This window comes from Elaeis guineensis, chromosome 4, assembly GCF_000442705.2.
Source record: "Elaeis guineensis isolate ETL-2024a chromosome 4, EG11, whole genome shotgun sequence".
NCBI lineage: Eukaryota > Viridiplantae > Streptophyta > Magnoliopsida > Arecales > Arecaceae > Elaeis > Elaeis guineensis.
Window position 1 is genome coordinate 126183506 of NC_025996.2, and position 6449 is coordinate 126189954.

Here is a 6449-nt window from a genome sequence, read left to right on the forward strand (position 1 = left end):
AAAAGTAATTTTAGAATAAAACCCATTCAACATAGTCGGGAGATAGTTACATGTGAATTTATACTATCAATGAATTGATGGAGATGGATGGAAAGGGCTACACTGATAAAAATTAAAAGTTAATGTGCTTAATTGAAACTTTTTAAGAAAAGGGGTGTATGTGCAAAATAAGTAAAAGTCCATGGGGAGTGAGACTAATTTTTCCATAAGATTTTGTAAGAGGGGAAGAAGATAGATTAAGATTTAGGATGATAGCTCCTAAGATCTAGTGGCCATGATTAATATGAAAGGATAAAGTCTCATTGGTTACAGGAGAGACAGAAGAATCAAAGAGATGGAAGTCTAAGATTAGGGAGAAAAATTAATACAAAAAGGGATGCTAGGTCGAAGAAGATTGGCACATCCCTTCTCCTCTTGGATTGATGATATGGAGAAGGAATAGATAGATGAGATTTTGTTGAAGGGACAGGAGAAGATCCTATGGAGGAGAATTGGATGGTATGATTGTAATTTGTGCTTGGTCGAGATAAGGTTTGAAAGGCTAAATAAGTCACTAGCAATGAGTACAAGGGCAAAATGCTCCACCAAGTTTAATTCAATGTATACTATCAAAAAGGTATCAAGGAAGGAGAGAGAGAGAGAGAGAGAGAGAGAGAGAGAGATTGTTACATCTTGCCTTTGTTTTCCAATGATGCTAGGATTTGGTACAAGAAAAGTAGTATGGAGGGCTAGTATTCAGGAGGACACATGACAAATAGGGAGGAAATGGAAAATCAAGGTAGTCATAAGAACTAATGAGAAGGAGGCCTATGAGTGTGCCACTTGTAGTCCCTGAAGAGAGATTGATGGTGATTAAAAAATGAAGCAAATTTATCATAATATATTCATATATATCTTACAATTCCATTAGTGTCTATTCGTGATATGGGAATGAATTATGGGACAAGTTTTTATCAAGGTAATGCAACTATAGTTATGACAAATAGGCTTAGGTATACACTGAATAAATTTATGTCCAATTTTAATACAAGTATAGATCCTAGGCATTTAGGGTGGGTATATTGTGTTTGGCCCAAGGTTGGGGTTATTGAACTAGGATTTGGTGAAGACAAGAAGGATTAGGTTGGTATATGATAAATCCGATATGATCTAGCCTAATTTGAGATGATTAGACTTGATCGAGCATGACCGATGCAATCTGGTACTGAATAAGATGGCTAAGTTTAAGTCAGATATGCTAGATTTCGGTTGGATCAAGTCTCTAGGATCAAAGTCAAATGTTTAGGGTTAAGAGTCCAAAGTAACTAAGTAGAAAAATTATTGACCCTAAAGGTTATCTACAATTGTTAAACAAATTTACTTAATATAACTTTGTCCTTTCTTGTACGGCCGGTCCTAACATTTTTTAAATCCGAGGCTAAATGAAAAAATGGGACCTTCTCTATTAAAAATTAACATACTTTAAACATTAATTATCATTGAAAAAGTAATCTACGTGCAATAATTTTCTATAGATATATTCGTTAAGCAGCATGTAAAACCCATCATTAATCTATTTAATTATTTTTTTTATTATAATATTGTAGAAAGCCATCCTTACATCCCATTGGAACATCAATACAGAGCCTGGGGCGGTCATCCAGTTCGACCTACCTCAGGGCCGGCCCTGCTTTCTTATAAAACCCACTTAAGCAATTCTACTATTATTTATTTCCATTTCAAAAGCTTTTGCGGTAGTCTAGTTTTTATGGATTTTTCTGATTTAGCATAATAAATCTCATGCATTCTTCATAACAGTTGTACAATTGCAGTGCCATTATTGGGCAACCCATATACCATTGTTATGGTGATGTAGTAAGGTGCAACTATACTGATAATAGTTGTATAGTTGATAAACCCTAAGACCATGATAGATCATATTGCCTGGGCTGGTGAAGGGAGCACAGCTTGTCAACAAGATGGGATGGTGATAAACAACATCAACATGTCACAAGCACCTTTATTGTTTGTCTGTTGTTGGAGGCATCTCCCGCGGGCCCTAAACATTTCTTAGAAGCATCTAACACTTTTATGTCATTATCATTTAAACAATGCCAATATTCCTTAAGGATAACACCCACCTGGTCTCCAATAAAGTGCTTTTAGAATCTAACCAAGCTAAAACCAGTTATTTAGTTAACTGTCATTGCTCACAGAGTAAATGATAGTATTATTTAGATTTGAACATGAAAATTCTATGTTAATGTGTACAAAGAAATAGTATTTTTAATAAAACAAAAAGCAAAAAAGGACAAATAATGACAACTATCCATCATACAACAGTTGTTATAACAGAATAATGAGAGAATACGAGTTGCCACCTATCGTTTGTCATGTATCTGCATATATAATATAACTTTAGGCCTTTCGACGTATTAGAATTTTTATATATGATGTTTCCTGTTAATAACGTAGTGTATGAAGAAATTACAAAAAACATACTACCATGAAGAAATTGTCAGATTTGCCCTTACACATCCCTTGCATTACTCACACAACAAGAGAGATCTCAACATGCATTTCATGGTCAAATATGACCAGATTATCTCCTTGATAGTGGTGGTTATAATGCTTTCGATTCTATCTTCTGTGTATATGCACAGTTAAATGGGAGGCCAGCCAAACAACATGAACATCTATCACAATCCTATTATAACTGCCATTCAGAATCATGATGGCAACTTCTCTAATCTTGATGAACCTATGAAAAGAGTGCAACTACTCATGCTACAGAAGTACCAAGAAGAAAATGTCAATAGGTCCTCTTGTCCTTATTGTCATTGCACTATCATGGGATATGTGATATCTCAACAGCTGCATATGGTCTCTGAATGGTCCAAATCTAAGGTGAAGGTTGTCTTTTGGTAGCTATTAGACTCCATTAACAATAGGATAAGAACATCTACTAATATTGATATGGATACATCCTCCCTAATGAACTTTTTGACTATGGAAGATTCTTGTGTCTGCTGATGTTAAGCCTCTATCTAATAGAGATTTTGTATCAAAAACTGTTAATATAGTCACTTTCCTCACAGCAGAAGGAGGCTAATAGGACACATTAGACATGATTCTATCTGGCCTGTGGGCCTACAAAGTGGGTGTAACAAGGACAAGTAGGGCCCTTGCGAACAACCCGGTGGAAATTGTGGCTCAGCATGTGATTGATTGGGCCCAATAATGAAAGGAGTGGATACAGAGAGCCAACCATGGGTTGATGGTGAGATATTCTTCTTAAAACCTAGTGTCATATATGTAGCCTTAGCTGGAGAGTCCAATCATTGGGGCCAAGATCATGTCCAACTCCAAACCTTAGGCTCTCAACAATGGAACTGTGAGGTCCCCTCGCGTGGGGCGGCCACCCACAAATCCTGTGTGGTGCTTCTCAACAATTGAAGCCTGTGCTAGGTTGGCAAGCAGCAGGCATTAGGCCTGGTGGGCCTCTCACTTCAGCCATTAGAGTCAAGCCTCCAAGGCATAATCTATATCTTATCTTAAGAGTAATTCTTTGTACATCACATGCAGTGTAAAAAAAATGCATCATCTTATCTGATTGGATCATACAGTTACCATTTTTCAATACACATTTAATACCTGCAGTTCCGCTTTTTCATTTAAAATTTTAAATAAGAAAAATATCCCTTCTCTTTTAAAAAAACTATAACGTCATGTGGCTATATTATGACATCTTATGATCAAATTATGACTTCATGTTCATAATTTAGCCATAGAATATCATAAAGAAGTGAAGGATATTTTTATCATTTAAAAATTTCATCAAATTTTAATGATAAAAATATCCTTCCCTCTTTATGACTGTTGAAAAAAATTATAACTTTTTATATACAGAAAATCATAATTTGACCACAAGATGTCATAATATATCCATAGGATATCATAAATTTTCAGAACATTAGAGACATTTTTGTCATTTAAAATTTTAAAAGAAAAAATAAAACTGCAGGCATCAAATGTACTATTAAATGTGTGTTGGTAAGCAGTGGCTACGTGCTCCAATATGATTGGATGGTATGTTCTATGTCAAATTTATTGCACCATATGTGGTGCACAAAAACTTTCTCATATCTTAAATAATATTATAATTAAGGGCCCAGCTCCTTTAGCATACAAAATAAACAAATAATAAAATATTAAAAAATGCTTATTTGAGTCCGAGAATTTTGTTGCTTCCTTAATGATTTTGATCGAGGGTTAGTAAAATTGAAACATCAAACACAGTGAAGATTGAAGATTTTTTTGGGCCAATAATGAGGCTATATGGATTACTACTTGGTGTTTCATCGAAATTTGTTGAAGATGGCGGCCTCTGTTGTGAAGCCTACTGCTAGTCTATATGTCAATTTACTAAAACAAGAGATGTTGATGAGAAGCAAGGACTTGATTGATTCGTCAAACCGACTCATTTTTAGTAAAGACTTTTTTGAATCATTGAATGGCCAACCGCTCCTTTGTTTGAGCACCATTTTATCCTTAATTAAAAATTTGATCCAGCTCCTCCCTGTCCGAGAAGGCATCTTGAATTAAAAGCCCATGATGAACCTATTAAAATAAGTGTACAAATGGTCTTTCACACTAATTAATCAAAGTAGTGTCTTGGGTGAGATTATATGCTATGTGTGTGCATGGGTGCGCATCTGTGCAAGCACACTCCAGACCATCACTGTACATAATTGAAAACCCTAGATGAGCACAAATTTCACTGGTTTTTAGAATCACCATATTGGATGTCCAAATTGAGCCAATATCACTAACAAATATTTGGACAATTGAATTGCACAATTTAAATTAAAATAGAAACATTTAATACACAAGTAGAAAATTATAAGGCTACATAATTAATAGATGATTGTATGGATGGTTGAGCACTGAACCTATGGCAAAGTTGGTAAAGTCACTTGCAATCGGATACCCGTGGCTTTTGGATCTAGCCTAGCTACACCCTAATAAAAATAGGTGATCTTTGCATTTGCCTACCAAATAACTAAAGTTTTTATGATTAAATCTTTGTGTGAATATATTAGTTAATACTTCTCTTGTTCGAGCAGTAGAATGATTGAAAATCCTGTTCCTATAGCATGACTGTTATTGAGGCTAATATGGAACATTATCATGAAGCAAGCAAGGTTGGAGTCTATATAGAAGGTCGGACGATGAGCTTATCCAAGAATAGAAGGCTGCAGAGATTGGCTGGAAAAATGCTTAGAATCAATATGAGATTAAAGATGTGGAAGGAGATTGCCTGAAAGTTTAGTATTTTGGTAATGTATAGCATTAGGCAATTTGTGGGATAAAAAGGTTGGCTTCTCTTTTAAACGGAGAAAAGTGTTGGTAAAGTTGGTCATCCAATCAAAACTGGCTTTTCTTATGGTTTACTAAATCTTGAGAAGTTGATATTATCAAACGAAAGTTGCCAATTGCTAAAGGATTCCAACTTATATATTGTTTGACCCTCAATTTCAACCCGTTGATCAAAGTTGATGGCCATTCCTAATGCCTTATCGAAATGCTTGGTCGACCACAATAGGAAATAGGAATCAGATGGGGAATGTGCTTTGAATTTGTTTGCCAGAAGATTTGTGAAGATTGTGAGGATAACATGCCTGGAGAACGAAAAGAGTGTATGTCTGGAAACTGCAAGATCCATTTGGACAACATAATCATTATTGCGGTAAAAAAATACAGAATGCAAAATAATTATAAGACTGACACAGCCTAAATATGAAAGAACTCAAGAAGTTCTATTGCCAATAACCGTAATGGCGTAATGTGTAGCTTCAAGATAACAGAACAATGAATGGAAGTGTCGCTTAAACAACATTTGTGGCTGTAAACTTTAGGAAAAGCACTGCCCAAAATCAAATATTAATATCACTAAACAAGGACTAGTTTCTTATTGACTAATATACATTATTAATAATTTGAGGAAACAACATAATCTCTCTTCTCTATTCATCGATACCAAGCCTGTAGAAGTAGAACAGCAAGAAAAATTGAGTTTTTTGATTGTAGGAAGTAGAACAGCAAGAAAAATTTAATTTTTTGATTGTAGCAACTGTGGACTCATTTGGAAGGTGTTTAGAGTAACAAGAGAACTTGATAATCCCATGCCTGAGGAGGCAATGTTCTATCAATTTGGAGAACAATATGAGAGGAAAATATCTGCTTCAAACCTTTGGATGACTATGACCAGATCAAAAGCTTCTTTGATCGTCGGGGGAGAAAACATTGCAAAGTTGAACCTGGCCAAAGGAGTGAGAGGAGTGATTACAGTATAAAAGGGGAAGGTTTTCCTCTTGGAGAACAAACTCATTTCATGCTGATAAGCCTCAAAGTGGTACCTTTAACAAAACATGATATTGGTAGACTATCATGGCCACGAACGGCTGAAG